This window comes from Phoxinus phoxinus, assembly GCF_949152265.1.
Source record: "Phoxinus phoxinus genome assembly, chromosome: 13".
NCBI classification, from domain to species: Eukaryota; Metazoa; Chordata; class Actinopteri; order Cypriniformes; family Leuciscidae; genus Phoxinus; species Phoxinus phoxinus.
Genome location: NC_136888.1, coordinates 4,018,743 through 4,026,242, shown reverse-complemented (window position 1 = coordinate 4,026,242; position 7,500 = coordinate 4,018,743). Strand labels below are relative to the sequence as shown.

The 7,500-nt window shown below is 44.6% G+C and overlaps 1 protein-coding gene across 6 annotated transcripts in view; it reads left to right on the top strand.

The window, feature by feature from the left end:
• Window positions 1-7,500, top strand: part of paplna (papilin a, proteoglycan-like sulfated glycoprotein) — an 89,653-nt gene that overhangs the window by 47,860 nt on the left and 34,293 nt on the right. The window lies entirely within an intron of this gene.

The following is a 7,500-nucleotide window of genomic DNA, read 5'->3' as shown; positions in this document are numbered from 1 at the left end:
GGATCTCTTTGACGGTTGGGCTGGCGTGCTAAGGCATCTGAGGATTGTTGTGGGGTTTGGCCGTTCGGCTGTGCGGCAGATATAACAGCGATCGAGTGGAGATACTGAGGACGGAAAGAGAGTGAGTTACGAGGACCAAGTGCAGACCAAGCCGCGCCATTATCATCTGAGGGAAGATAAGTAATATGATCGGGAATTTGATTGAATGCATGTACCTGCACTGAGATTGATATAACGTTGTGAAGTGGATTGGTCACGAGGGTTGTATCGCCGGAGAGTGTGTGGATTAAGGGATCCGTTGAACTCTCGTCTTCTCCTTCGAGTGTGGGCAAGGAAACGCTTGGTCCCCGGGTCAGTAAGGAGGCATTCGCACTTCCTCGCTACTGGGTGGGACTCCAGCCTGACAGTGGAAGGAGCAATCGTTGGGTGAGTGCTGGCTCTATTTGTCACTAAGAGTGGATATGCAGTGCCTGAAGTGGTGTGTTTGCACAAGACATTGCTTGAAGTGAAGTTTCAGGGTGTGGGGAATATATGCAGAGTTAATGCCGTACGCTCACCATCTCGAAAGCCCACCACTGTCACCGTAACAAAACAACCCAGGCGTTCAGTGTGAAGATTCTCCTTACCTGCTGGAAGATTGTGTGTACATGTATTAAACTTACCCTGCTGTGCAGATTGAAGGATCCTCCTGGCCAAGCGCCGTATGTGATGCCGCTGTGAAGAGAGGTGGACACCAGAGTTATTCCTTTCCTCGTCTGGACCGAAGCATCTTCCAGCCGTAAGCCCCTCACTCGTTCTAAGAACATATACCTGTTGTTGAACTACTTACTCTGCTGTGCAGATTGAAGGATCCTCCTGGTCAAGCGCCGTATGTGATGCCGCTGTGAAGAGAGGTGGACACCAGAGTCATTCCTTTCCTCGTCTGGACCGAAGCATCTTCCAGCCGTAAGCCCCTCACTCGTTCTAAGAACATATACCTGTTGTTGAACTACTTACTCTGCTGTGCAGATTGAAGGATCCTCCTGGTCAAGCGCCGTATGTGATGCCGCTGTGAAGAGAGGTGGACACCAGAGTTATTCCTTTCCTCGTCTGGATCGAAGCATCTCCCAGCCGTAAGCCCCAGCACTCGTTCAAAGAACATGATCCGCCCCTGTCCGAACTATCCCAGCCCAGTAGAGGAGGCGCCAACGGAGCCTGAAGCTGTAGCCCCGTGGATAGCAGGGTGGGCCGTGATCCCAGGAGAACGGGTAAATGTCCCCGCAGAAATGGCCCCCAGAGACCCGATGGATATGCCTGCGGGCATCGACCCTGTTTCGCCACCACGACGGTCCCAGAGGGAGAACCGAGGCCAGCCCCCGGCCCGCTATGGAGAATGGGCGACTGCAAGGCGTTCTAGGGACTAGAACGGTTTGGCAGGGGGGTATGTCACGGGGTGACGAAGTACAAGCGGAACTGAGTCCCGCTGGAATTGTGTTCCCCCCGGGACGGTGTTATTGTAACACCGGTCCACTTCCGGGTTGCGCATAATGTCACCATAACAACGCTAATGACGGTTTGACATCTGGTGCGGAGGGTTAGATGTTGGGATCTGCGCAAGGATTATAGAGGCGGAGTAACCGTATAAAAAGGAAGTGCAGAGACCAGGAAGTTGATTGATCCCCACGGGGTGATTCCCACGGGTTGTTCGTTCTTCCGGTCGTTATTCCTGGTTGTCCTTTTCTTCGGATGTGTTCCCCTGAGAGAAGTGGATCTCTTTGACGGTTGGGCTGGCGTGCTAAGGCATCTGAGGATTGTTGTGGGGTTTGGCCGTTCGGCTGTGCGGCAGATATAACAGCGATCGAGTGGAGATACTGAGGACGGAAAGAGAGTGAGTTACGAGGACCAAGTGCAGACCAAGCCGCGCCATTATCATCTGAGGGAAGATAAGTAATATGATCGGGAATTTGATTGAATGCATGTACCTGCACTGAGATTGATATAACGTTGTGAAGTGGATTGGTCACGAGGGTTGTATCGCCGGAGAGTGTGTGGATTAAGGGATCCATTGAACTCTCGTCTTCTCCTTCGAGTGTGGGCAAGGAAACGCTTGGTCCCCGGGTCAGTAAGGAGGCATTCGCACTTCCTCGCTACTGGGTGGGACTCCAGCCTGACAGTGGAAGGAGCAATCGTTGGGTGAGTGCTGGCTCTATTTGTCACTAAGAGTGGATATGCAGTGCCTGAAGTGGTGTGTTTGCACAAGACATTGCTTGAAGTGAAGTTTCAGGGTGTGGGGAATATATGCAGAGTTAATGCCGTACGCTCACCATCTCGAAAGCCCACCACTGTCACCGTAACAAAACAACCCAGGCGTTCAGTGTGAAGATTCTCCTTACCTGCTGGAAGATTGTGTGTACATGTATTAAACTTACCCTGCTGTGCAGATTGAAGGATCCTCCTGGCCAAGCGCCGTATGTGATGCCGCTGTGAAGAGAGGTGGACACCAGAGTTATTCCTTTCCTCGTCTGGACCGAAGCATCTTCCAGCCGTAAGCCCCATCACTCCTTCCAAGAATATATACCTGTTGTTGAACTACTTACTCTGCTGTGCAGATTGAAGGATCCTCCTGGCCAAGCGCCGTATGTGATGTCGCTATGAAGAGAGGTGGACACCAGAGTTACTCCTTTTCTCGTCTGGATCGAAGCATCTCCCAGTCGTAAGCCCCCTCATTCATTCCAAGAACATATACTTGTTGTTTAACTACTTACTCTGCTGTGCAGATTGAAGGATCCTCCTGGCCCGCGCCGTATGTGATGTCGCTGTGAAAAGAGTTGGACATAAGAAATATTCCTTGCATCGTCTTGACTAAAGCGGCTACAAGTTCTACTTACCAGGATACTCCCCCACTCAGTGGACGGGTGGCCGACTCCTCTTTCCCCGACCGGCCACGCACAGGCACGAGCTGCCGAAGGGAACTCCACGCCCTCCCGGCGTCCGCGGTCCAATCCTGTTCTGGTTGGGAGACACAGAATCAGCATTGAGACTTTTAATTGATTTTAACAAAATAAACCTTGTAAACTTTTATTCTCTCGTCTGTCTGGTTTTCCTGGTACGCTCCTCGAGGTGGTCCTGGGTTTCAGTGGTGGGTGCAGTCTGGCTTGACCCCCCCGACCTGTGACATTACAGTTTGCGTCGTCGATGTTGAGCCCAGAATAGTCGGCACAGACTTATCTTTGAGCAACAGTTTTTTGGCAAAGCTCAAAACAGTCATCCTTAAAATGTAGCCTATAGAACAAACGCTTAAACTAACACTGCCGTGACTGAGACGTCCGCAAAAAATAAAGTGCATCCATTTTTCCCTGACGTCTGGATCTTTCGCAGCGTATTCAAAGATGTTGTTTGTCCACAGCCAGGAACAGCACATCTGCGTGGCATCGTAATTTCCCTGTACACAGACCCACTCGCTGTCCGTCGACTGAACGCTTGTGAGGCGCGCAGCGCGCGGGCGCGACAATGATACGAAATGAGCGTAGTTGTCTTGCGCTTTAAGCGTAGTTGTCTTGTGCTGGAGGCGGTCTATATGCAAACGCTGGTACGTCACTTCGTACCGTGACGTCACTTCTTACCATGGATCCAGAACGAGCTGTATTTAGAGCTTGATTAAATAAATGATTCGTTTATAATGGGGAGGACGTCTTAAGCTATGAAACTTGCAGGACGTTTTAATGGTACAAAGACCTCTTATATACCAAAAGATCAAGGCAAATTTGGTTTCTCATGTCATGACCCCTTTAAGTACTCAGTAATAGTAATTATCAATGGAAGCTTGTTTCTGCCACAGAATAAAACATTTAAAAACATAAAACAAAAAAAGTTTTATTTTGCGACAAAAACAAAAAAAGTTTACATCTCGCAATTCAGACTTTATATCAAACTGATAAAAAGTCGAGATAGCGAGATTATTGCGAGATAAAAAGTCGAGATAGCGAGATTATTGCTAGATAAAAAGTCGCAATTACCTTTTTTGTTTTTTATTCTGTGGCGGAAACAAGCTTCCATAATTATCAGCATACATGTACTTAGTATATAATTAGGGTTAGGATTAGGGTTTAGTTTAGGGTTAGTAATTATTCTTAAGTACATGTAACTACTGAAGCCCTAAGAGGCCATGGATTATTATTTTTCTTTCTTGTTTTCTGTGGATCTCGACATGACATAAAAGTTATTTTCTCGTGATCACAACCTAATATTTTCTAGATATCTTGACAAAAGTTAGATCTCAACAGGTGGCAGTATAAAACTGAAAACGATTGATGGGCTGTGGTATATATTATCCACCTTACGGTGTTAGTTCATATTGGCCCAGATAGCTACGCGTTTGAGACAGAGAGAGTGAAAACCTCACTTCTTCGTGATTTCTATCATTTTTGCGGTACTGACAAGTTATTTACTTATAAATATTAAATGCTTGAATCAATATGATTATTTTGCTTGAAAGTGTGTTATCGTTACGTTCTGCAATATGCATGACTCACCACAGTTTCACTTCTGCAATAGCGTTCGGTGTGATGCTCAACTTGCTTATTAAAACTAATGTCTCTGCATGTATGCTGTGTGTACACTGTATTCTGTTTGCATTTTTATTTGGGCATCTATACAATACAATTATAATCAGCGCAGTTTTAGTAACTGCATCATTAGTTTACTTCACAGAGAAAATATATGATTTAGCCCAATATAAAGATGTGTATAATTTTATTCAGTGATGTTATACAATATTGTAACCTGTATTTTCTAGGCTACATTTCTTTGTAGGAAAACACACACACACACACACACACACACACACACACACACAAACACTCTTCTCAAGCTTCCCAAGCTTTTACTTATATCAACTGGATTAAAGTTTAGTTTTTTTGGGAAATCTGGAGTATTGCACCTCTATTTAATGAAGAGCATGGCTAGAAGGCACAGCCCATCCTACATGACGAATTAAAATCACAAACAAATTACGTAATATAATTGTATTTTAAACTAATGACTAAAGTGGGTTGAATCCAAGCAGCTTTAAAAGATTTTAGAATAATTATAGAAAAATCTGGCATCCTTCTGAAGGCACTCCGCCTGCGCTTGAGCTGTTGAACGCTCTGTTGTCAGACCATTTAAACACAGTATATAAACATATGCATATATACACTATATTGCCAAAAGTTTTGGGACAGCTGCCTTTACATGCACATGAACTTTAATGACATCCCATTCTTAATCCGTAGGGTTTAATATGGAGTTGGCCCACCCTTTGCAGCTATAACAGCTTCAACTCTTCTGTGAAGGCTTTCCACAAGGTTTAGGAGTGTGTTTATGGGAATGGGAATTTTAGAAGCACATTTGTGAGGTCAGGCACTGATGTTGGACGAGAAGAACTGGCTCGCAGTCTCCGCTCTTATTCATCCCAAAGCTGTTCAATGGGGTTGAGTTCAGGACTCTGTGCAGGACAGTCAAGTTCCTCCACACCAAACTCCTCATCCATTTAGATTTAACTGCTGCATTTGATACAGTAGATCACTCTGTACTTGTTGCTCGATTGGATCAGTGTGCAGGCATTACTGGCAGTGCATTGGACTGGTTTATATCTTATTTTACAAACAGAAGCTTCTCAGTGAAGATTGGAGAATAGTCCTCTAGTAAGGCTGCGTTATCGTGTGGGGTTCCTCAAGGGTCTATTTTGGCCCCCATTCTTTTTTCTTTATACATGCTTCCACTAGGTTATATTATTGGAAAACACGGGTTGTCATTCCATTTTTACGCGGATGACACTCAAATTTATCTGCCCTTAAAACGCTCGTCAGATAGTCTGGAAACTCTTATGGCCTGTTTGACCGAAGTAAAGACCTGGTTGTCTTCAAACTTTCTGAATTTTAATGAGAGCAAAACGCAGATTATTTAATTTAGACCCTCAGACTTCTCCACCGTTCCCAAAGTACATTTTGGTGGTCTGTCTTCTTGTGTTAAGCCATGGGTGAGAAATTTGGGTGTAGTATTTGATGAAACTTTGAAATTTGAGAGGCAAATAAATGTAGTTGTGAAATCCTGCTTTTTTCAGCTAAGACTATTATCAAAAGTAAAGACATTTCTTTCTTTTAATTTTTAAAAAGTAATACATGTATTTATTTCTTCAAGGCTGGATTATTGCAATTCTCTCTACATTGGGATTAGTCATTCAGCAATGTCACGATTACAATTAGTACAAAATGCGGCAGCTAGACTTCTGACGGGTGCAAAAAAACTGAATCATATCACGCAATTTTACGTTCCTTACACTGGTTTGCCAGTGCGTTATAGAGTGGAGTTTAAATTTTTACTTTTTGTGTACAAATCTTTAAATAGTCTGGCTCCCCCCTACTTGTCTGCTCTATTGACTGAGCATCATCCAACTAGATCACTCCGGTCATCAAATCAGAGACGCCTGTCTATCCCGAAGTCAACATTGAAGTGTAGGGGGGACCGTGCCTTTTCTGTAGTTGCCCCTAGATTATGGAAGGATTTGCCCATTTCAATTGGAGTGGCCTCATAGTTCTTTGTTTTTAAATCCAAGTTAAAAACATTTTTGTTTGATAAGGCATTTAAGACATGCTGACGCACCATTCCATTGTAGCTTATTACTATTTTAAATTGGTGAAGCACTTATTTTATTGTATTTTACTCAAATTTATATTTGTACTGTTGTTTTATTGTTGTTAGTTTGTATGATTTTTGATTAATATTGTAAAGCACATTGGACAATGTAAATTGTATTTAATTGTTCCAATAAATTGCCATTGCCATCCATGTCTTCATGGACCTTGATTTGTGCACTTCCACAGTCATGCTGGAACAGGAACATCCCCAAACCGTTCCCACAAAGTTGGGAGCATGAAAGTGTCCAAGATGTCTTGGTATGCTGAAGCATTAAGACTTCCTTTCACTGGAACTAAGGAGCCAACCCCTGAAAAACAGCCCCACACCATAACCCCCCCTCCACCAAACTTTATACTTGGCACAATGCAGTCAAGCAAGTGCCGTTCTCCTGGCAACCGCCAAACCCAGACTCGTCCATCGGATTGCCAGACAGAGAAGCGTGATTGGTCACTCCAGAGATCACGTCTCCTCTGCGCCCAGTGGCGGCTGCTTTACACACTGCATCCGATGCTTTGCATCGCACTTGGTAATGTAAGGCTTGGATGCAGATGCTCGGCCGTGGCAACTCGTTCCATGAAGCTCTACACACTGTTCTTGAGCTAATCTATATTGACTCAAAGTTGGCGACTTCTATGCGCCTCAGGATACGCTGACCCCGTCTGTGATTTTACGTGGTCTAGCACTTCGTGGTTGAGTTTCTGATGTTCCCAATTGCTTCCACTGTGTTATAATACCACCAACAGTTGACCGTGGAATATTTAGTATTGAGGAAATTTCACGAATGGACTAGCAACTTTATTTTATACAACTGTGGCCATGGAAGTGATTGGAACTCCTGAATTC